Source organism: Salmo salar, chromosome ssa13 (genome assembly GCF_905237065.1).
Source record: "Salmo salar chromosome ssa13, Ssal_v3.1, whole genome shotgun sequence".
Lineage (NCBI taxonomy): Eukaryota > Metazoa > Chordata > Actinopteri > Salmoniformes > Salmonidae > Salmo > Salmo salar.
Genome location: NC_059454.1, coordinates 795,794 through 819,640, shown reverse-complemented (window position 1 = coordinate 819,640; position 23,847 = coordinate 795,794). Strand labels below are relative to the sequence as shown.

At 39.1% G+C, this 23,847-nt stretch overlaps 1 protein-coding gene across 1 annotated transcript in view; it reads left to right on the top strand.

Moving 5' to 3' along the window:
• The first annotated feature begins 13,086 nt into the window (after window positions 1-13,086).
• usp21 (ubiquitin specific peptidase 21) overlaps window positions 13,087-23,847 on the top strand; it is a 56,776-nt gene continuing 46,015 nt past the window's right edge. Inside the window, exon 1 of the mRNA XM_014134222.2 lies at window positions 13,087-14,285. The gene's annotated coding sequence lies outside the window, so the exon portion shown is untranslated. The remainder of the gene's footprint in view (window positions 14,286-23,847) is intronic.

Here is a 23,847-nt window from a genome sequence, read left to right as displayed (position 1 = left end):
TACCTTACTGTCAGTAACACCTCTCTGTTCAACTGATAATACCTTACTGTCAGTAACACCTCTCTGTTCAACTGGTAATATCTTACTGTCAGTAACACCTCTCTGTTCAAATGATATCTACCTTACTGTCAGTAACACCTCTCTGTTCAACTGGTAATATCTTACTGTCAGTAACACCGCTCTGTTCAACTGGTAATATCTACCTTACTGTCAGTAACACCTCTCTGTTCAACTGGTAATATCTACCTTACTGTCAGTAACACCTCTCTGTTCAACTGGTAATATCTACCTTACTGTCAATAACACCTCTCTGTTCAACTGGTAATATCTACCTTACTGTCAGTAACACCTCTCTGTTCAACTGGTAATATCTTACTGTCAGTAACACCTCTCTGTTCAACTGGTAATATCTTACTGTCAGTAACACCTCTCTGTTCAACTGATAATATCTACCTTACTGTCAGTAACACCTCTCTGTTCAACTGGTAATATCTACCTTACTGTCAGTAACACCTCTCTGTTCAACTGGTAATATCTTACTGTCATTAACACCTCTCTGTTCAACTGGTAATATCTTACTGTCAGTAACACCTCTCTGTTCAACTGGTAATATCTACCTTACTGTCAGTAACACCTCTCTGTTCAACTGGTAATATCTTACTGTCAGTAACACCTCTCTGTTCAACTGGTAATACCTTACTGTCAGTAACACCTCTCTGTTCAACTGGTAATATCTTACTGTCAGTAACACCTCTCTTTTCAACTGATATCTACCTTACTGTCAGTAACTTCTCTCTGTTCAACTGGTAATATCTACCTTACTGTCAGTAACACCTCTCTGCTCAACTGGTAATATCTTACTGTCAGTAACACCTCTCTGTTCAAATGGTAATATCTTACTGTCAGTAACACCTCTGTGTTCAACTGGTAATATCTACCTTACTGTCAGTAACACCTCTCTGTTCAACTGGTAATATCTTACTGTCAGTAACACCTCTCTGTTCAACTGGTAATATCTACCTTACTGTCAGTAACACCTCTCTGTTCAACTGGTAATATCTTACTGTCAGTAACACCTCTCTGTTCAACTGGTAATATCTACCTTACTGTCAGTAACACCTCTCTGTTCAACTGGTAATATCTTACTGTCAGTAACACCTCTCTGTTCAACTCATAATATCTACCTTACTGTCAGTAACACCTCTCTGTTCAACTGGTAATATCTACCTTACTGTCAGTAACACCTCAATGCTCAACTGGTAATTTCTTACTGTCAGTAACACCTCTCTGCTCAACTGGTAATATGTTACTGTCAGTTACACCTCTGTTCAACTGGTAATATCTACCTTACTGTCAGTAACACCTCTCTGTTCAACTGGTAATATCTTACTGTCAGTAACACCTCTCTGTTCAACTGGTAATATCTTTCTGTCAGTAACACCTCTCTGTTCAACTGATAATATCTACCTTACTGTCAGTAACACCTCTCTGTTCAACTGGTAATATCTACCTTACTGTCATTAACACCTCTCTGTTCAACTGGTAATATCTTACTGTCAGTAACACCTCTCTGTTCAACTGGTAATATCTTTCTGTCAGTAACACCTCTCTGTTCAACTGATATCTACCTTACTGTCAGTAACACCTCTCTGTTCAACTGGTAATATCTACCTTACTGTCATTAACACCTCTCTGTTCAACTGGTAATATCTTACTGTCAGTAACACCTCTCTGTTCAACTGGTAATATCTACCTTACTGTCATTAACACCTCTCTGTTCAACTGATAATATCTACCTTACTGTCAGTAACACCTCTCTGTTCAACTGGTAATATCTACCTTACTGTCATTAACACCTCTCTGTTCAACTGGTAATATCTTACTGTCAGTAACACCTCTCTGTTCAACTGGTAATATCTTTCTGTCAGTAACACCTCTCTGTTCAACTGATATCTACCTTACTGTCAGTAACACCTCTCTGTTCAACTGGTAATATCTACCTTACTGTCAATAACACCTCTCTGTTCAACTGGTAATATCTTACTGTCAGTAACACCTCTCTGTTCAACTGATAATATCTACCTTACTGTCAGTAACACCTCTCTGTTCAACTGGTAATATCTACCTTACTGTCAGTAACACCTCTCTGTTCAACTGGTAATATCTACCTTACTGTCAGTAACACCTCTCTGTTCAACTGGTAATATCTTACTGTCAGTAACACCTCTCTGTTCAACTGGTAATATCTTTCTGTCAGTAACACCTCTCTGTTCAACTGATAATAGCTACCTTACTGTCAGTAACACCTCTCTGTTCAACTGGTAATATCTACCTTACTGTCAGTAACACCTCTCTGCTCAACTGGTAATATCTTACTGTCAGTAACACCTCTCTGTTCAACTGGTAATATCTACCTTACTGTCAGTAACACCTCTCTGTTCAACTGGTAATATCTACCTTACTGTCAGTAACATCTCTCTGTTCAACTGGTAATATCTACCTTACTGTCAGTAACACCTCTCTGTTCAACTGGTAATATCTTTCTGTCAGTAACACCTCTCTGTTCAACTGGTAATATCTACCTTACTGTCAGTAACACCTCTCTGTTCAACTGGTAATATCTACCTTACTGTCAGTAGCACCTCTCTGTTCAACTGGTAATATCTATCTTACTGTCAGTAACACCTCTCTGTTCAACTGGTAATATCTACCTTACTGTCAGTAACACCTCTCTGTTCAACTGGTAATATCTACCTTACTGTCAGTAACACCTCTCTGTTCAACTGGTAATATCTACCTTACTGTCAGTAACACCTCTGTTCAACTGGTAATATCTACCTTACTGTCAGTAACACTTCTCTGTGCAACTGGTAATATCTACCTTACTGTCAGTAACACCTCTCTGTTCAACTGGTAATATCTACCTTACTGTCAGTAACACCTCTCTGTTCAACTGATAATACCTTACTGTCAGTAACACCTCTCTGTTCAACTGGTAATATCTTACTGTCAGTAACACCTCTCTGTTCAAATGATATCTACCTTACTGTCAGTAACACCTCTCTGTTCAACTGGTAATATCTTACTGTCAGTAACACCGCTCTGTTCAACTGGTAATATCTACCTTACTGTCAGTAACACCTCTCTGTTCAACTGGTAATATCTACCTTACTGTCAGTAACACCTCTCTGTTCAACTGGTAATATCTACCTTACTGTCAGTAACACCTCTCTGTTCAACTGGTAATATCTACCTTACTGTCAGTAACACCTCTCTGTTCAACTGGTAATATCTTACTGTCAGTAACACCTCTCTGTTCAACTGGTAATATCTTACTGTCAGTAACACCTCTCTGTTCAACTGGTAATATCTACCTTACTGTCAGTAACACCTCTCTGTTCAACTGGTAATATCTACCTTACTGTCAGTAACACCTCTCTGTTCAACTGGTAATATCTTACTGTCATTAACACCTCTCTGTTCAACTGGTAATATCTTACTGTCAGTAACACCTCTCTGTTCAACTGGTAATATCTACCTTACTGTCAGTAACACCTCTCTGCTCAACTGGTAATATCTTACTGTCAGTAACACCTCTCTGTTCAACTGGTAATACCTTACTGTCAGTAACACCTCTCTGTTCAACTGGTAATATCCCTTACTGTCAGTAACACCTCTCTTTTCAACTGATATCTACCTTACTGTCAGTAACTCCTCTCTGTTCAACTGGTAATATCTACCTTACTGTCAGTAACACCTCTCTGCTCAACTGGTAATATCTTACTGTCAGTAACACCTCTCTGTTCAAATGGTAATATCTTACTGTCAGTAACACCTCTGTGTTCAACTGGTAATATCTACCTTACTGTCAGTAACACCTCTCTGTTCAACTGGTAATATCTTACTGTCAGTAACACCTCTCTGTTCAACTGGTAATATCTACCTTACTGTCAGTAACACCTCTCTGTTCAACTGGTAATATCTTACTGTCAGTAACACCTCTCTGTTCAACTGGTAATATCTACCTTACTGTCAGTAACACCTCTCTGTTCAACTGGTAATATCTTACTGTCAGTAACACCTCTCTGTTCAACTCATAATATCTACCTTACTGTCAGTAACACCTCTCTGTTCAACTGGTAATATCTACCTTACTGTCAGTAACACCTCAATGCTCAACTGGTAATTTCTTACTGTCAGTAACACCTCTCTGCTCAACTGGTAATATGTTACTGTCAGTTACACCTCTGTTCAACTGGTAATATCTACCTTACTGTCAGTAACACCTCTCTGTTCAACTGGTAATATCTTACTGTCAGTAACACCTCTCTGTTCAACTGGTAATATCTTTCTGTCAGTAACACCTCTCTGTTCAACTGATAATATCTACCTTACTGTCAGTAACACCTCTCTGTTCAACTGGTAATATCTACCTTACTGTCATTAACACCTCTCTGTTCAACTGGTAATATCTTACTGTCAGTAACACCTCTCTGTTCAACTGGTAATATCTTTCTGTCAGTAACACCTCTCTGTTCAACTGATATCTACCTTACTGTCAGTAACACCTCTCTGTTCAACTCGTAATATCTACCTTACTGTCAATAACACCTCTCTGTTCAACTGGTAATATCTTACTGTCAGTAACACCTCTCTGTTCAACTGATAATATCTACCTTACTGTCATTAACACCTCTCTGTTCAACTGATAATATCTACCTTACTGTCAGTAACACCTCTCTGTTCAACTGGTAATATCTACCTTACTGTCATTAACACCTCTCTGTTCAACTGGTAATATCTTACTGTCAGTAACACCTCTCTGTTCAACTGGTAATATCTTTCTGTCAGTAACACCTCTCTGTTCAACTGATAATAGCTACCTTACTGTCAGTAACACCTCTCTGTTCAACTGGTAATATCTACCTTACTGTCAGTAACACCTCTCTGCTCAACTGGTAATATCTTACTGTCAGTAACACCTCTCTGTTCAACTGGTATTATCTACCTTACTGTCAGTAACACCTCTCTGTTCAACTGGTAATATCTACCTTACTGTCAGTAACATCTCTCTGTTCAACTGGTAATATCTACCTTACTGTCAGTAACACCTCTCTGTTCAACTGGTAATATCTTTCTGTCAGTAACACCTCTCTGTTCAACTGGTAATATCTACCTTACTGTCAGTAACACCTCTCTGTTCAACTGGTAATATCTACCTTACTGTCAGTAACACCTCTCTGTTCAACTGGTAATATCTACCTTACTGTCAGTAACACCTCTCTGTTCAACTGGTAATATCTACCTTACTGTCAGTAACACCTCTCTGTTCAACTGGTAATATCTACCTTACTGTCAGTAACACCTCTCTGTTCAACTGGTAATATCTACCTTACTGTCAGTAACACCTCTGTTCAACTGGTAATATCTACCTTACTGTCAGTAACACTTCTCTGTGCAACTGGTAATATCTACCTTACTGTCAGTAACACCTCTCTGTTCAACTGGTAATATCTACCTTACTGTCAGTAACACCTCTCTGTTCAACTGATAATACCTTACTGTCAGTAACACCTCTCTGTTCAACTGGTAATATCTTACTGTCAGTAACACCTCTCTGTTCAAATGATATCTACCTTACTGTCAGTAACACCTCTCTGTTCAACTGGTAATATCTTACTGTCAGTAACACCGCTCTGTTCAACTGGTAATATCTACCTTACTGTCAGTAACACCTCTCTGTTCAACTGGTAATATCTACCTTACTGTCAGTAACACCTCTCTGTTCAACTGGTAATATCTACCTTACTGTCAATAACACCTCTCTGTTCAACTGGTAATATCTACCTTACTGTCAGTAACACCTCTCTGTTCAACTGGTAATATCTTACTGTCAGTAACACCTCTCTGTTCAACTGGTAATATCTTACTGTCAGTAACACCTCTCTGTTCAACTGATAATATCTACCTTACTGTCAGTAACACCTCTCTGTTCAACTGGTAATATCTACCTTACTGTCAGTAACACCTCTCTGTTCAACTGGTAATATCTTACTGTCATTAACACCTCTCTGTTCAACTGGTAATATCTTACTGTCAGTAACACCTCTCTGTTCAACTGGTAATATCTACCTTACTGTCAGTAACACCTCTCTGCTCAACTGGTAATATCTTACTGTCAGTAACACCTCTCTGTTCAACTGGTAATACCTTACTGTCAGTAACACCTCTCTGTTCAACTGGTAATATCTTACTGTCAGTAACACCTCTCTGTTCAAATGATATCTACCTTACTGTCAGTAACACCTCTCTGTTCAACTGGTAATATCTTACTGTCAGTAACACCGCTCTGTTCAACTGGTAATATCTACCTTACTGTCAGTAACACCTCTCTGTTCAACTGGTAATATCTACCTTACTGTCAGTAACACCTCTCTGTTCAACTGGTAATATCTACCTTACTGTCAATAACACCTCTCTGTTCAACTGGTAATATCTACCTTACTGTCAGTAACACCTCTCTGTTCAACTGGTAATATCTTACTGTCAGTAACACCTCTCTGTTCAACTGGTAATATCTTACTGTCAGTAACACCTCTCTGTTCAACTGATAATATCTACCTTACTGTCAGTAACACCTCTCTGTTCAACTGGTAATATCTACCTTACTGTCAGTAACACCTCTCTGTTCAACTGGTAATATCTTACTGTCATTAACACCTCTCTGTTCAACTGGTAATATCTTACTGTCAGTAACACCTCTCTGTTCAACTGGTAATATCTACCTTACTGTCAGTAACACCTCTCTGCTCAACTGGTAATATCTTACTGTCAGTAACACCTCTCTGTTCAACTGGTAATATCTACCTTACTGTCAGTAACACCTCTCTGTTCAACTGGTAATATCTACCTTACTGTCAGTAACACCTCTCTGCTCAACTGGTAATATCTTACTGTCAGTAACACCTCTCTGTTCAACTGGTAATATCTTACTGTCAGTAACACCTCTCTTTTCAACTGATATCTACCTTACTGTCAGTAACTTCTCTCTGTTCAACTGGTAATATCTACCTTACTGTCAGTAACACCTCTCTGCTCAACTGGTAATATCTTACTGTCAGTAACACCGCTCTGTTCAACTGGTAATATCTTACTGTCAGTAACACCTCTGTGTTCAACTGGTAATATCTACCTTACTGTCAGTAACACCTCTCTGTTCAACTGGTAATATCTTACTGTCAGTAACACCTCTCTGTTCAACTGGTAATATCTACCTTACTGTCAGTAACACCTCTCTGTTCAACTGGTAATATCTTACTGTCAGTAACACCTCTCTGTTCAACTGGTAATATCTACCTTACTGTCAGTAACACCTCTCTGTTCAACTGGTAATATCTTACTGTCAGTAACACCTCTCTGTTCAACTCATAATATCTACCTTACTGTCAGTAACACCTCTCTGTTCAACTGGTAATATCTACCTTACTGTCAGTAACACCTCAATGCTCAACTGGTAATTTCTTACTGTCAGTAACACCTCTCTGCTCAACTGGTAATATGTTACTGTCAGTTACACCTCTGTTCAACTGGTAATATCTACCTTACTGTCAGTAACACCTCTCTGTTCAACTGGTAATATCTTACTGTCAGTAACACCTCTCTGTTCAACTGGTAATATCTTTCTGTCAGTAACACCTCTCTGTTCAACTGATAATATCTACCTTACTGTCAGTAACACCCCTCTGTTCAACTGGTAATATCTACCTTACTGTCATTAACACCTCTCTGTTCAACTGGTAATATCTTACTGTCAGTAACACCTCTCTGTTCAACTGGTAATATCTTTCTGTCAGTAACACCTCTCTGTTCAACTGATATCTACCTTACTGTCAGTAACACCTCTCTGTTCAACTCGTAATATCTACCTTACTGTCAATAACACCTCTCTGTTCAACTGGTAATATCTTACTGTCAGTAACACCTCTCTGTTCAACTGATAATATCTACCTTACTGTCATTAACACCTCTCTGTTCAACTGGTAATATCTACCTTACTGTCAGTAACACCTCTCTGTTCAACTGGTAATATCTACCTTACTGTCAGTAACACCTCTCTGTTCAACTGGTAATATCTTACTGTCAGTAACACCTCTCTGTTCAACTGGTAATATCTTTCTGTCAGTAACACCTCTCTGTTCAACTGATAATAGCTACCTTACTGTCAGTAACACCTCTCTGTTCAACTGGTAATATCTACCTTACTGTCAGTAACATCTCTCTGTTCAACTGGTAATATCTACCTTACTGTCAGTAACACCTCTCTGTTCAACTGGTAATATCTTTCTGTCAGTAACACCTCTCTGTTCAACTGATAATATCTACCTTACTGTCAGTAACACCTCTCTGTTCAACTGGTAATATCTACCTTACTGTCAGTAGCACCTCTCTGTTCAACTGGTAATATCTATCTTACTGTCAGTAACACCTCTCTGTTCAACTGGTAATATCTACCTTACTGTCAGTAACACCTCTCTGTTCAACTGGTAATATCTACCTTACTGTCAGTAACACCTCTCTGTTCAACTGATAATATCTACCTTACTGTCAGTAACACCTCTGTTCAACTGGTAATATCTACCTTACTGTCAGTAACACTTCTCTGTGCAACTGGTAATATCTACCTTACTGTCAGTATCACCTCTCTGTTCAACTGGTAATATCTACCTTACTGTCAGTAACACCTCTGTTCAACTGATAATACCTTACTGTCAGTAACACCTCTCTGTTCAACTGGTAATATCTTACTGTCAGTAACACCTCTCTGTTCAAATGATATCTACCTTACTGTCAGTAACACCTCTCTGTTCAACTGGTAATATCTTACTGTCAGTAACACCGCTCTGTTCAACTGGTAATATCTACCTTACTGTCAGTAACACCTCTCTGTTCAACTGGTAATATCTACCTTACTGTCAGTAACACCTCTCTGTTCAACTGGTAATATCTACCTTACTGTCAATAACACCTCTCTGTTCAACTGGTAATATCTACCTTACTGTCAGTAACACCTCTCTGTTCAACTGGTAATATCTTACTGTCAGTAACACCTCTCTGTTCAACTGGTAATATCTTACTGTCAGTAACACCTCTCTGTTCAACTGATAATATCTACCTTACTGTCAGTAACACCTCTCTGTTCAACTGGTAATATCTACCTTACTGTCAGTAACACCTCTCTGTTCAACTGGTAATATCTTACTGTCATTAACACCTCTCTGTTCAACTGGTAATATCTTACTGTCAGTAACACCTCTCTGTTCAACTGGTAATATCTACCTTACTGTCAGTAACACCTCTCTGCTCAACTGGTAATATCTTACTGTCAGTAACACCTCTCTGTTCAACTGGTAATATCTTACTGTCAGTAACACCTCTCTGTTCAAATGATATCTACCTTACTGTCAGTAACACCTCTCTGTTCAACTGGTAATATCTTACTGTCAGTAACACCGCTCTGTTCAACTGGTAATATCTACCTTACTGTCAGTAACACCTCTCTGTTCAACTGGTAATATCTACCTTACTGTCAGTAACACCTCTCTGTTCAACTGGTAATATCTACCTTACTGTCAATAACACCTCTCTGTTCAACTGGTAATATCTACCTTACTGTCAGTAACACCTCTCTGTTCAACTGGTAATATCTTACTGTCAGTAACACCTCTCTGTTCAACTGGTAATATCTTACTGTCAGTAACACCTCTCTGTTCAACTGATAATATCTACCTTACTGTCAGTAACACCTCTCTGTTCAACTGGTAATATCTACCTTACTGTCAGTAACACCTCTCTGTTCTACTGGTAATATCTTACTGTCATTAACACCTCTCTGTTCAACTGGTAATATCTTACTGTCAGTAACACCTCTCTGTTCAACTGATGATATCTACCTTACTGTCAGTAACACCTCTCTGTTCATCTGATGATATCTACCTTACTGTCAGTAACACCTCTCTGTTCAACTGATGATATCTACCTTACTGTCAGTAACACCTCTCTGTTCAACTGGTAATATCTACCTTACTTTCAGTAACACCTCTCTGTTCAACTGATAATATCTTACTGTCAGTAACACCTCTCTGTTCAACTGGTAATATATACCTTACTGTCAGTAACACCTCTCTGTTCAACTGGTAATATCTACCTTACTGTCAGTAACACCTCTCTGTTCAACTGATAATATCTACCTTACTGTCAGTAACACCTCTCTGTTCAACTGATAATATCTTACTGTCAGTAACACCTCACTGTTCAACTGATAATATCTACCTTACTGTCAGTAACACCTCTCTGTTCAACTGGTAATATCTACCTTACTGTCAGTAACACCTCTCTTTTCAACTGATAATATCTTACTGTCAGTAACACCTCACTGTTCAACTGATAATATCTACCTTACTGTCAGTAACACCTCTCTGTTCAACTGGTAATATCTATCTTACTGTCAGTAACACCTCTCTGTTAAACTGATATCTTACTGTCAGTAACACCTCTCTGTTTGACTGATGATATCTACCTTACTGTCAGTAACACCTCTCTGTTCAACTGATGATATCTACCTTACTATCAGTAACACCTCTCTGTTCAACTGATATCTACCTTACTGTCAGTAACACCTCTCTGTTCAACTGGTAATATCTACCTTACTCTCAGTAACACCTCTCTGTTCAACTGGTAATATCTACCTTACTGTCAGTAACACCTCTCTTTTCAACTGGTAATATCTTACTGTCAGTAACACCTCTGTTCAACTGGTAATATCTACCTACTGTCAGTAACACCTCTCTGTTCAACTGGTAATATCTACCTTACTGTCAGTAACACCTCTCTGTTCAACTGATAATATCTATCTTACTGTCAGTAACACCTCTCTGTTCAACTGTTAATATCTATCTTACTGTCAGTAACACCTCTCTGTTCAACTGGTAATATCTACCTTACTGTCAGTAAAACCTCTCTGTTCAACTGGTAATGTCTACCTTACTGTCAGTAACACCTCTCTGTTCAACTGGTAATATTTACCTTACTGTCAGTAACACCTCTGTTCAACTGGTAATATCTACCTTACTGTCAGTAACACCTCTCTGTTCAACATCAAGCTCCAAAAGATCCAATCATCTGATATACTCTTTTACCCAAAATGGCAGAATATTATGTAATAATATTAATATTACAATATGTGCCTAAAGATACGTCTTTATGACCTATACACTTGAGTGGACAAAACATTAGGAACACCTTCCTTATATTGAGTTGTACTGCCTTTTTCTCTCAGAACAGCCTCAGTTAGTCAGGTCATGGACTCTACAAGGTGTCGAAAGCTTTTCCACAGGGATGTTGGCCCATGTTGACTCCAATGCTTCCCACAGTTGTGTCAAGTTGACTGGATGTCCTTTGGCTGGTGGACCATTCTTGATACACACGGGGAAACTGTTGAGCGTGATAAACCCAGCAGCGTTGCAGTTCATGACTCAAAACTGGTGTGCCTGGCACCTACTACCATACCCTCGTTCAAAGGCACTACAATCTATTGTCTTGCCCGTCCACCCTCTGAATGGCACACATGCCTCAAGGCTTAAAAATCCTTATTTAATTAACCTGTCTCCTCCCCTTCATCTACACTGACTGAAGTAGATTTAACAGGTGGCAGCAATAAGGGATCATAGATTACACCTGGATTCACCTGGTCAGTTGTTGTCATGGAAAGAGCAGGTGTTCTTAATGATTTGTACAGTCAGTGTATATTTAAAATGAAGTTGAAACTACCTGCGATAGCTGTGATTATTGATCACACTGACAACCTGTACAGACTGAAGACAGTATAGATACATCTACATGTGATTTCTGAAGACAGTACAGACATTATTAGATGCATCTAAATGTGATGGCTGAAGACAGTATAGACAGTATAGATGCATCTAAATGTGATGGCTGAAGACAGTATAGATACATCTAAATGTGATGGCTGAAGACAGTATCGATGCATCTAAATGTGATGGCTGAAGACAGTATAGATACATCTAGATGTGATTTCTGAAGACAGTACAGACATTATAGATGCATCTAAATGTGATGGCTGAAGACAGTACAGACAGTATAGATGCATCTAAATGTGATGGCTGAAGACAGTATAGATACATCTAAATGTGATGGCTGAAGACAGTATAGATGCATCTAAATGTGATGGCTGAAGACAGTATAGATACATCTAAATGTGATGGCTGAAGACAGTATCGATGCATCTAAATGTGATGGCTGAAGACAGTATAGATACATCTAAATGTGATGGCTGAAGACAGTATAGATGCATCTAAATGTGATGGCTGAAGACAGTATAGATACATCTAAATGTGATGGCTGAAGACAGTATCGATGCATCTAAATGTGATGGCTGAAGACAGTATAGATACATCTAAATGTGATGGCTGAAGACAGTATCGATGCATCTAAATGTGATGGCTGAAGACAGTATTGTTGCATCTAAATGTGATGGCTGAAGACAGTATCGATGCATCTAAATGTGATGGCTGAAGACAGTATAGATACATCTAAATGTGATGGCTGAAGTGGATATTTTTTATTTGTTGATAATAAATTGACATTTTAACATCCATTGGCCAAAGATTTTAAATAAAAGCAGCACTTATTAAAAAAATAAAAATAAACTTCTCTCACACAGCTGAGAAAATCCCCTTGTTTATCCATGTGTGGTGTGTTCCCATTGAGGTCTAAGCTACAGTAAGAGGGTGGGGACAGAGACGGCTAAGTTTAGACGGAAAGATTAGGCATGATTATCTCTGATTCGCCCTCGCTCTCTCGCCCTCTTCTCACTCTCTCTCTCTCTCTCTCTCTCTCTCTCTCTCTCTCTCTCTCTCTCTCTCTCTCTCTCTCTCTCTCTCTCTCTCTCTCTCTCTCTCTCTCTCTCTCTCTCTCTCTCTCTCTCTCTCTCTCTCTCTCTCTCTCTCTCTCTCTCTCTCTCTCTCTCTCTCTCTCTCTCTCTCTCTCTCTCTCTGTGTGAACGGTTATTTAGGGGAGGGCGTGACCGTGTCAGGACAGGAGAGAATTACAGCGTTAGGAGAAACGAGACACGTCCCATATCTGACAGAATATACAGCATTACACCCCAAACAGGTGATGTCCCCTACCTGATAGACACGCTATACAGCATTACAGCGTGTGATGGTTGGAGACCTGATAGACTACAGCGTTACAGCGGGTGATGGTTGGAGACCTGATAGACTACAGCGTTACAGCGGGTGATGGTTGGAGACCTGATAGACTACAGCGTTACAGCGGGTGATGGTTGGAGACCTGATAGACTACAGTGTTACAGCGGTGATGTTTGGAGACCTGATAGACTACAGCGTTACAGCGGGTGATGGTTGGAGACCTGATAGACTACAGTATTACAGCGGGTGATGGTTGGAGACCTGATAGACTACAGCGTTACAGCGGGTGATGGTTGGAGACCTGATAGACTACAGCGTTACAGCGGGTGATGGTTGGAGACCTGATAGACTACAGTATTACAGCGGGTGATGGTTGGAGACCTGATAGACTACAGCGTTACAGCGGGTGACGGTTGGAGACCTGATAGACTACAGAATTACAGCGGGTGATGGATGGAGACCTGATAGATTACAGCGTTACAGCGGGTGATGGTTGGAGACCTGATAGACTACAACGTTACAGCGGGTGATGGTTGGAGACCTGATAGACTACAGCGTTACAGCGGGTGATGGTTGGAGACCTGACAGACTGCAGCGTTACAGCGGGTGATAGACTACAGCTTACAGCGGGTGATAGATTACAGCGTTACAGCGGGTGATGGTTGGAGACCTGATAGACTACAGCGTTACAGCGGGTGATGGTTGGAGACCTGATAGACTACAGTATTACAGCGGGTGATGGTTGGAGACCTGATAGACTACAGTATTACAGCGGGTGATGGTTGGAGACCTGACAGACTACAGCATTACAGCGGGTGATGGTTGGAGACCTGATAGACTACAGTATTACAGCGGGTGATGGTTGGAGACCTGACAGACTACAGTGTTACAGCGGGTGATGGTTGGAGACCTGATAGACTACAGTGTTACAGCGGGTGATGGTTGGAGACCTGATAGACTACAGTGTTACAGCGGGTGATGGTTGGAGACCTGACAGACTACAGCGTTACAGCGGGTGATGGTTGGAGTAGAGAGATATATCAATAGAACAACCAGGTGAGTTTCTGTCCGGTCATCTTTTAAAGTATTAGTTATAGTGGTAGTTATGGTATTAGTATGGTATTAGTTATAGTGGTAGTTATGGTATTAGTTATAGTGGTAGTTATGGTATTAGTATGGTATTAGTTATAGTGGTAGTTATGGTATTAGTATGGTATTAGTTATAGTGGTAGTATGGTATTAGTTATAGTGGTAGTTATGGTATTAGTTATAGTGGTAGTTATCGTATTAGTATGGTATTAGTTATAGTGGTAGTTATGGTATTAGTTATAGTGGTAGTTATGGTATTAGTTATAGTGGTAGTTATTTGGTGTTTTATTAGGATCCCCATTAGCTGTTGCAAAAGACCCCTGGTGGCATGTCTGGTGCGATAAGTGTGTATGTCAGATGACTATGTAAACAATTTGGGATTTTCAACACATTAATGTTTCTTATAAAAAGAAGTGATGCAGTTAGTCTCTACTCAACTCTTAGCCAAGAGAGACTGGCATGCATAGTATTTATATCAGCCCTCTGATTACAATGAAGAGCAAAACGTGTTGCTCTGTTCTGGGCTAGCTGCAGCTTAACTAGGTCTTTCCTTGCAGCACTCGACCGCACGACTAGACAATAATCAAGATTAGACAAACCTATAGCCTGCAGAACTTGCTTTGTGGAGTGTGGTGTCAAAAATGCAGATCATCTCTTTATTACAGCCAGACCTCTCCCTATCTTTACAACCATTGAATCTATATGTTTTGGCCATGACAGTTTATATTCTAAGGTAACGCCATGTAATTTAGTCTATTCAACTTGTTCAACAGCCACACTATTCATTACCAGATTCAGCTGAGGTCTAGAACTTAGGGAATGATTTGTACCAAATACAATGCTCTTAGTTTTAGAGATGTTCAGGACCAGTTTATTACAGGCTACCCATTCCAAAACAGACTGCAACTATTTCAGGGTTTCAGTGACTTTATTAGCTGTGGTTGCTGGTCATCAGCATACATGGACACACAATGCTTTGTTTACTGCCAGTGGCAGGTCATTGGTAAAAATAGAAAAGATTAGAGGACCTAGAGAGCTGCCCTGCGGTACACCACATTTTACATGTTTAACATTAGACGTTTCCATTAGAGAAAACCATCTGAGTTCTATTAGATAGCTCTGAATCCACGATATGGCAGAGGTTGAAAAGACATAGCACATACGTTATGTTATGGTCAATAATATCAAAGGCTGTATTGAAATCTAACAGTACAGCTCCCACAACCTTATTATCAATTTCTTTCAACCAATCACCAGTCATTTGTGTCAGTGCAGTACATGTTGAGTGCCCTTCTCTATAAGCATGCTGAAAGTATGTTGTTAATTTGTTTACAGAGAAATAGCATTGTATTTGGTCAAACACTATTTTTTCCAACAGTTTGCTAAGAGCTGGCAGCATGCTGATAGGTCTGCTGTTAGAACCAGTAAAGGCTGCTTTACCACTCTTGGGTAGCGGAATGACTTTGGCTTCCCTCCAGGCCTGAGGACAAAGCCTTTCCTCTAGGCTCAGATTAAAGATATGACAGATAGGAGTGGCTATAGAGTTAGCTCCCATCCTCAGTAGCTTTCCATCTAAGTTGTCAATGCCGGGATGTTTGTCATTATTGATCGATAACAATAATTTTTCCACCTCTCCCACACTAACTTTACAAAATTCAAACTTGCACTGCTTTTCTATCATCAATTGTTTTTTTATGCATGAATACAATTGCTCACTGTTCGTTATGGGCATTTCATGCCTAAGTTTGCCCACTTTGCCAATAAAATAATCATTAAAATAATTGTCAACATCAAATGGTTTTGTGATAAGCCATCTGATTTGATCAAAGATGGAGTTGAGTTTGTCTTTCTGCCCATAATTTAATTTAAAGTACTCAAGTTTTTTCCCATCATTCTTTATATCATTGATCATCGCTTCAAAATACAGTTTCTTCTTCTTTTTGTTGAGTTTAATCATATAATTTCTCAATTTGCAGGAAGTCAGCCAGTCAGATGTGCAGCCAGACTTATTAGACAATCCTTTTGCCCCATCTCGTTCAACCATACAATTTCTCATCAATCCATGGAGCCTTAACAGTCAGTTTCTTAACAGGTTCATGTTTATCAATATCTGGAAGAAGCAATTTCATAAATTCATCAAGTGCAGCGTCTGGATGCTCCTCATTAATCACATCAGACCAACAAAGATTTTTTAACATCATCCACATAAGTCACATCAAAATATTTTGTATGATCTCTTATACACTATTTTAGGCCCAGCTGTTGGAACTTTGGCTTTCCTGGATATAGCCACTATATTGTGATCACTGTATCCAATGGGTACGGATTCAGCTTTAGAACAAAGTTCTACAGTATTAGTAAAAATGTGATCGATACATGTGGATGGTCTTGTTCCTGTAGTGTTTGTAAAAACCCATGTAGGTTGATTAATAACCTGAACCAGATTACAGGCACTGGTTACAGTGAGAAGCTTCCTCTTGAGCAGACAGCTTGATGAAAACCAGTCAATATTCAGGTCCCCAAGAAAGTAGACCTCTCTGTTTACATCACATACACTATCAAGCATTTCACACATATTATTTAGATACTGACTGTTAGCACTTGGTGGCCTATAGCAACACCCCAAAAGAAAAGGCTTTAGATGTGCCAAGTGAACCTGCAACCACAACACTTCAATAACACTTGATATAAGATCTTCTCTAAGTATTACAGGGATATGGCTCTGAATATATACTGCAACACCTCCCCCATAAGCATTCCTGTTGTCAGTACCCCCCCCCCCCCCCCCTTAAAGGTGCTAACCCCGGAAGCACCTTAACAAAAATAACCCCAAGCAACACCAAAAAAGAAAAATTCCCCCCTACTAAAGGGAGGGAAGGGAGGGTGGCTGAGGTCAACGACGGCACTGTGCTACCCAACCCACCTATCCCACCTATCTCTGGAGGTGTCTCCGGCTCTGGCTTTTCCAGGCTGTCGGGGCAGTCTGGCAGCTCGGGACAGTCTGGGCGGTCTGGCACTTCGGGACAGTCTGGGCGGTCTGGCAGCTCGGGACAGTCTGGGCGGTCTGGCAGCTCGGGACAGTCTGGGCGGTCTGGCAGCTCGGGACAGTCTGGGCGGTCTGGCAGCTCGGGACAGTCTGGGCGGTCTGGCAGCTCGGGACAGTCTGGGCGGTCTGGCAGCTCGGGACAGTTCAGGGCGGTCTGGCCGCTCCGGCAGTTCAGGGCGGTCTGGCCGCTCCGGCAGTTCAGGGCGGTCGGGCCGCTCCGGCAGTTCAGGGCGGTCGGGCCACTCTGACGACTGTTGACTGGCGGGCAGCTCTGACGACTGTTGACTGGCGGGCAGCTCTGACGACTGTTGACTGGCGGGCAGCTCTTGCCCCGTCAAACAGCCCTTGTGCCCCCCCCTAAAAAATTATTGGGGGTGCCTCTCGGTCTCCCTTACCCGTCGTGTCTCCCAGTCCTTGCCAAACTTCTTCCGCTGCTTGGTCCTTTGTTGGTGGGGAATTCTGTCATAGAATAAGTCGTACTCATTGAAAATGTCATACATGAGAGAGACGGACCAAGGCGCAGCGGAAGTGTGGACACTCATGTTTCTTTAATTAACAAAACAAGTAAAGTATCCACTGGAAAACCAAAAACAAAACCATGAACAGGACTCACAACATGACAGTGCAGCAGGCTAAACCAAAAAAGCAGTGCTCACAACAATTCCCCACAAATGACAAACACACACACACCCTAATATATGGGACTCTCAATCAAAGGCAAATAGACAACACCTGCCTTCAACTGAGAGTCCCAACCCCAATTAACCAAAACATAGAAACAAACACACTAGACTAAACATAGAATACATGAAAACCAAACAGTGCCCAAAACCCCCAGAATGCTTAAATCAAATGCCCCTTCAACAAACACACCACCCCGAACCACATAAAACGAATACCCTCTGCCACGTCCTGACCAAACTACAATACCAATTAACCTTATACTGGCCAGGACGTGACACCTGTCTCTTCTATAAATGTAATATCCTTGTATTGCTACTGCTGTATCATCAAATGAATTATCTAAGTGAGTCTCAGAAATGGTTAATATATGAATGTTATCTGATGTTAGCAGTTATTGATTTCATGAACCTTATTTTTAAGGTTAGATGTATTAATATGGGCTATTTTCAGCCCTTTCCTGGGTAGCTGATCAGAGATAGACATAATACTGAAAAGAGCAAACAAAGCAAGATAAAAAATATATACATTCAGCAGTCCATTAATCAATTGGTGTGTGCGCGCTGCGGGGTTGAAGCTAAGGCTTGGCTCTCTCATCCCTTCCAGGCTTCTGGGAGGGAGGATGGACAGTGAGCCTGTCATAGCGGATGTCAGGAATTTCTCCACGCGCTCTGGCAGCTTTCATGGCTGGGATCAGTTCTTTCCTCTTCTGGCTCACAGCTTCAGGATAGTCCTCGTTGAGGAAGATATACCTTCCTCTCAAGTTCTTGGCTCTTTCCAGAACAGCTACCTCATCCTTGAACCTCAGGAACTATTTTTTTTTTTTTTTATAATTATTTATTACAAAAAAACAAGGAAGTATTAGAACATGAAGGACAAACAATACAGCATCAAGACACTATCAAACATGTATCAGTCTTTCTGCAACAGAGCCATCCTTATGTGTGAGGGTGCGTGTGCATGATAGTGATATGTCATTGTTTCCTTTTTCATGATCACAATCTTGTGAAACCCGAGCCCTCCAAGATCCCCCCACAGTTCCCCAATAGCTGTCCCTCAACCCTCCAAGATCCCCCCACAGTTCCCCAATAGCTGTCCCTCAACCATTCGACCATACAATATCATTTAAGAACAAAATACCCGTTTCAAACATCTTTCCCATAAATACAGCTATTTTATCAACCAGCACATTTGAGTTCAGCCATAACATTTGTTGTAATATTTGTTCTTTTCAGGGGGATGAAATTGAAATTGTAGCCAGCTCTGCAATGCTTGTTTGAAAAAGTATCATTTTCAATTAATCGAAAATGAGACATGGCAATCTGCAAAAAGGCCATTTTTAAAAAATAGATGAGCTTTTGTTATTAATCTACTTGAGAACCATTTAGGGTTCAAATAAAACTTTTGAATGAGTGAAGCTTTTAGAGAGAGGTTTTGTGCTTTTATATTTAATAATCTCAACCCACCCAATTCATATTCATTATATAGATAGGCTCGTTTTATTTTGTCTGGTTTAGCGAAATATTTTTTGCTCATATGATTTGAAAAACGAATCATCAGGAGTAGGCAGCGCCATAAGTGAGTAAACTGAGATATGACTAAGGAGTTAATCAGGGCAATTTTTCCATAAATAGACAAGTATTTACCTCTCCATGGTTGCAGGATCTTGTCTATTTTTACAAGTTTTCTATTGAAATTCATTGTGGAGAGCTTATATATATCTTTTGTGATATGAATACCAAGTATGTCTACTTCACCATCAGCCCATTTTATAAGTAAGCTGCAAGGTAATGTAAAAGTTGTATTTAAGGATCCAATATGTAATATTGTACACTTATCATAATTAGGTTTTAGTCCAGAGTGCAGAAAAGTTATCTAGATCTTTATTGAGACATTGCAGGGATCTAGCTTGCGGACTTAACATAAAACTTGTCATCAGCATACATGGACACCTTTTGTTTTTAAGCCTTGGATTTCTAATCCTCTGTTGTTATTGGATCTGATTTTAATAGCTAGCATTTCGATGGTCATAACGAATAGATATGGTGACAGCGGACACCCTTGTTTAACTCCCCTTGACAATTCAAAACTCTCTGAGAAGTAGCCGTTATTTACTATTTTACACCTGGGGTTGCTATGCATTATTTTTACCCATTTTATAAGAGAATTACCGAAATTGAAAAAATCCAGGCATTCATAAATAAAATCCTGTCTTACTTTATTAAATGCCTTTTCAAAATCTGCTATAAATACCATTACTGGCTTGTTATGTTTCATGATCTATTAGTTGTCGTATATTATCTCCAATGTATCGTCCATGTAAAAAAAACCTGTCTGATCAGGATGAACATTACCTGGTAAAACCCTTTTAATCTGAGTGCTATGCATTTTGCTAGTATTTTTGCATCACAACATTGAAGTGTAAGGGGCCTCCAGTTTTTGAGATACACCAGGACTTTATATTTGCCTTCTGGGTCTTGTTTTAATAATGGAGAACTCAGACCTTCCTGCTGAGTACCTGACAGACTACCATTTCTATAGCAGTATTTCAATCAAGCTAACAATGGAGTTTTTAGTATATCAAAAAATACTTGATATACCTCTACCGGTATGCCAGCAAGCCCTGGGTTTTTTCCAGACTGAAAGGATTTAATAGCCTCAAAAAGTTCTTCCTCTGTAATTTGGCCTTCGCACTGATCTTTCTGTACATTTGTTAATTTTCCATTTTTTATATTATTTGGAAAGAATTCCTTGCCGTAATCTTCATTCAGTGGGAGAGGATGAGACGGAAAAGAGAACATCTGCCTAAAATAATTAGCTTCCTCCTTTTAAAATATCATTCAGAGAATCATAGATGACTCTGTCTTCAGTAACGAGTTTCTGCAAATTATTTTTGTTAGCGTTCCTGTATTGGAGATTCAGGGAGAATTTTGTGCATTTTTCTCCATATTCCATCCAGTTTGCTTTATTTTTGTAATAGATTACATTAGATCGTTCTTGAATAAGTTCCTCAAGTTCTTTTTGCTTTTCCTCTAACTTATTTTGTGTATCTGTAGTATCGTTTTTATTGCTATCTACCTGTATTATTAGTTCATGGATTTCCCTTGTTAGTCTTGTTCCTTTAGCCAGAAACTGCTTTTTTATTATCGATGAATATTGAATTGAATGACCCTACCGTCCATCCATTGTTGTCTTTGTACCGGATACAGTCTCTTACGACGTTCGTTTATCTCCTTTGGAAATTGGTTATTGAGACCAAATTTGGTCCCTTTAAGCTCCTTCCTCTGCTTTTAATCAGCTCCTTTTGTTGGTAGTGTTCAAATTTTGCGATGATCGGTCGGGGACCCTTGGTCTTGTCGCTCCGAGCTCCAAGTCTGTGTACTCGGTGGAAAGCCACCTTGTTTACAGTCTCTGTAAGAAGTTTCAAGGCGGATTGCATGAATTCTCTGATCGCGTCCTCAGGAATACCAGAAAAAATTTGATTTTCACGCAGTGGTAGTGGTAGTATTGTATTAGTTATGGTGGTGGTATGGTATTAGTAATAGTGGTATTAGGTATGGTATTAGTTATAGTGGTAGTTATAGTGGTAGTTATAGTATGGTATTAGTTATAGTGGTGGTATGGTATTAGTTATAGTGGTAGTTATAGTGGTAGTATTGTATTAGTTATAGTGGTAGTATGGTATTAGTTATAGTGGTAGTATGGTACTAGTTATAGTGGTAGTATGGTATTAGTTATAGTGGTAGTTATGGTATTAGTTATAGTGGTAGTTATAGTGGTAGTATGGTATTAGTTATAGTGGTGGTATGGTATTAGTTATAGTGGTAGTTATAGTGGTAGTAAGGTATTAGTTATAGTGGTAGTATGGTATTAGTTATAGTGGTAGTATGGTATTAGTTATAGTGGTAGTATGGTATTAGTTATAGTGGTAGTAAGGTATTAGTTATAGTGGTAGTATGGTATTAGTTATAGTGGTAGTTATAGTTGTAGTATGATATTAGTTATAGTGGTAGTATGGTATTAGTTATAGTGGTAGTTATAGTGGTAGTATGGTATTAGTTATAGTGGTAGTTATGGTATTAGTTATAGTGGTAGTAAGGTTTTAGTTATAGTGGTAGTATGGTATTAGTTATAGTGGTAGTTATAGTGGTAGTATGGTATTAGTTATAGTGGTAGTAAGGTATTAATTATAGTGGTAGTTATAGTGGTAGTATGGTATTAGTTATAGTGGTAGTATGGTGTTAGTTATAGTGGTAGTATGGTATTAGTTATAGTGGTAGTATGGTATTAGTTATAGTGGTAGTCTGGTATTAGTTATAGTGGTAGTTATTGTGGGAGTTATAGTGGAAGTTATAGTGGTAGTATGGTATTAGTTAAAGTGGTAGTATGGTATTAGTTATCGTGGTAGTTATAGTGGTAGTATGGTATTAGTTATAGTGGTAGTTATTGTGGTAGTTATGGTATTAGTTATAGTGGTAGTATGGTATTAGTTATAGTGGTAGTAAGGTATTAGTTATAGTGGTAGTAAGGTATTAGTTATAGTGGTAGTCTGGTATTAGTTATAGTGGTAGTCTGGTATTAGTTATAGTGGGAGTAAGGTATTAGTTATAGTGGTAGTATGGTATTAGTTACAGTGGTAGTATTGTATTAGTTATAGTGGTAGTACGTTATTAGTTATAGTGATAGTACGGTATTAGTTATAGTGGTAGTATTGTATTAGTTATAGCTGTAGTATGGTATTAGTTATAGTGGTAGTATGGTATGAGTTATAGTGGTAGTATGGTATTAGTTTCAGTGGTAGTATGGTATTAGTTATAGTGGTAGTAAGGTATTAGTTATAGTGGTGGTATTGTATTAGTTATAGTGCTAGTATGGTATTAGTTATAGTGGTAGTAAGGTATTGGTTATAGTGGTAGTTATACTGGCAGTATGGTATTAGTTATAGTGGTAGTTATAGTGGTAGTAAGATATTAGTTATAGTGGTAGTATGGAATTAGTTATAGTGGTAGTTATAGTGGTAGAAAGGTATTAGTTATAGTGGTAGTATGGTATTAATTATAGTGGTAGTAAGGTATTAGTTATAGTGGTAGTTATAGTGGTAGTATTGTATTAGTTATAGTGGTAGTAAGGTATTAGTTATAGTGGTAGTATGGTATTAGTTATAGTGGTAGTATGGTATTAGTTATAGTGGTAGTATGGTATTAGTTATAGTAGTAGTATGGTGGTAGGTATAGTGGTAGTATGGTGGTAGTTATAGTGGTAGTATGGTATTAGTTATAGTGGTAGTTATAGTGCTAGTATGGTATTAGTTATAGTGGTAGTATGGTAGTAGTTACAGTGGTAGTAAGGTATTATTTATAGTGGTAGTTATAGTGGTAGTATGGTATTAGTTATAGTGGTAGTAAGGTATTAGTTATAGTGGTAGTATGGTATTAGTTATAGTGGTAGTTATAGTGGTAGAATGGTATTAGTTATAGTGGTAGTATGGTATTAGTTATAGTGGTAGTTATAGTGGTAGTATGTTATTAGTTATAGTGGTAGTTATAGTGGTAGTATGTTATTAGTTATAGTGGTAGTATGGTATTAGTTATAGTGGTAGTATTGTATTAGTTATGGTGGTGGTATGGTATTAGTAATAGTGGTAGTATGGTATTAGGTATAGTGGTAGTTATGGTATTAGTTATAGTGGTAGTTATAGTGGTAGTTATAGTATGGTATTAGTTATAGTGGTGGTATGGTATTAGTTATAGTGGTAGTTATAGTGGTAGTATTGTATTAGTTATAGTGGTAGTATGGTATTAG